The following is a 2,073-nucleotide window of genomic DNA, read 5'->3' as shown; positions in this document are numbered from 1 at the left end:
GCACAGAGTCTGAGTGTAGCAAAAGCCTTTTAATAACAGAGAGAAACAATGTGGCATTATGTTGGGGAAACACCACCAACAGGATTCATAACACAACCCATGAGCAAAAAAACCCACCCCAAGCAAATTGGGGTGTGTCCTTTCCCTTTGGTTCTTGAATCCAGCAACCCAAAATCACCCGAAGTCCCAAAAGTCCAACAACCCAAAAGTTTCTGTCCCTGGTCAGGGCAGCCCCAGAGTTCAAAAGTTTATCTGCAGAGTTTTACCTCCCAACCTGGGTGGAGATGGCCCAATGCCCCAATAACAGAGAAACTGGGGCTCCCACAGCAGCCAAAGTGACCATCTAGGCAGGATGGGTGTGCCTATGCAACTGAGATCAGCCCCTGAAGTTCTTTTCCACAACCCACCATGACTCGCCACCAGATGTCAGGGTAGAGCTCATCCTGACTCTGCTTACATCTGTATATCTTCCTTCATTTCTCTCAAAACCCTCTATTTACCCTTTCGTCAGCATTCTCTGTTTACTGTGAAGGTTCCCGAAACTGACGGAGGGAAGCCAACACAAATTTATTCTCCTCAAGATCCACTCGACCCAAGTCCGTAAGATGATTGATCACCTGCAAACTCAATCATGTGAAGCATGGATAGCATATGAAGCTGAAAGCGGCATGAACAATAAAATACACAGTTGTACGTATGTCCAGGTCAAAAGAAGAAAACACACTAACATACGAGTATAAGCTTGGCAGGATTGCTTCACAACACTGCCGTCTCCGACCTCACATTTTCCCCCAATTTTATCAGCAGTGAGATTATTTATTTGTTTAAATGAATCATGAAGGCACGGTCAGAATTTTACCAGTGGCATCTGGGCAACAAGACACTGCTTTAGGAGACTGATAGCAGACTTACTCGTAGAAATACTAATTTTACAAGTGCAATTTATCATTTTTTTTCTCAGCCCTGGCCTCCCGCCTGTCAATAATGAACAATTAGTGAAGGGTGAGGGTAGTGTAAGGGTATTTGTGTAGCCAGATGTGTATACTGTATTTTTGTCATATTTGAACGAAAATGTCTATATTTAGAGAGAATCTTCTTTTCCCCATATCTCCTTTATTTATCAACCAATTTTGATAAAATTTAAAATGGATGATGATTTCTTGGAGGACAATTTGTTTTTTCACTACGTCCCCCAGCAATTTAAAGATTGTTGGTGGCATTCACATAACAGCTGCAGATGGTGGAGCGCTATTTCTGAGCCTGAGAAATGAGCACTGACTGGTGGGATCGTATCATAATGCAGGGTTGGGATGATGAGCAGTGGCTGCATAATTTTTGGATTTGAAAGGCTAGAATTCTGGATCTGTGTGCCAAGCTCACTGCAGCCCTCCAGTGCATGGACACCAGAATGAGAACTGCATTGACAGTGGAGAAGCAAGTAGAGATTGCACTCTGGAAGTTTGAAACGCTGGATTGCTACCAGCCAGCAAGGAATCATTTGGTAGCTGGAAAATCCATATGAGCGTAAGAACGGCCATACGGGGTCAGACCAATGGCCCATCTAGCCCCGTATCCCATCTTCTGACAATGGCCAGTGCCAGATGCTTCAGAGGAATGAACAGAACAGGGAAATTTTGAGTGATCCATTTCCTGTCATCCATTCTCAGCTTCTAGCAGTTGGAGGATTAGGGACACCAGGAGCATGGGGTTATATCCTTGACCATCTTGGCAAAAGCCATGGCATGTGTTTCTGCCTGGTTTCGAACCAGGGTCTTTTCATGTGTTAGGTGAACATGATAACCACTACACTACAGAAACCCACAGAAAATCCCCAGTGGGGGCTGTTGTCATTCAAGTGTGTAGGGCCATTACTTGTCTCCTGCTATGCAAGACTGTGACTCTGAGCAACATGCAGGACATAGTGGATGGACTTCCAGCAATGGAGTTCCTGAATTGCAGCAGGGTGACAGAGGGCACACATACCCCTATTTTGGCACCTTGCCACCGAGTACCTTAACAGAAAGGGCTACTTTTCTATGGTTATGCAAGTGTTGGTGGATCACTGGGGACACT

The 2,073-nt window shown here is 44.9% G+C and overlaps 1 non-coding gene across 1 annotated transcript; it reads right to left on the bottom strand.

The window, feature by feature from the left end:
• Positions 1-1,745: 1,745 nt before the first annotated feature.
• TRNAV-AAC (transfer RNA valine (anticodon AAC)) lies at positions 1,746-1,818 on the bottom strand. The gene has a single exon. It is a non-coding gene; the product is annotated as a tRNA-Val (tRNA).
• Positions 1,819-2,073: the final 255 nt, after the last annotated feature.

Source organism: Lepidochelys kempii, chromosome 10, assembly GCF_965140265.1.
Source record: "Lepidochelys kempii isolate rLepKem1 chromosome 10, rLepKem1.hap2, whole genome shotgun sequence".
NCBI lineage: Eukaryota > Metazoa > Chordata > Testudines > Cheloniidae > Lepidochelys > Lepidochelys kempii.
Note: the sequence above shows the minus strand (reverse complement) of the source record. Positions and strands in the feature narration are given on the sequence as shown.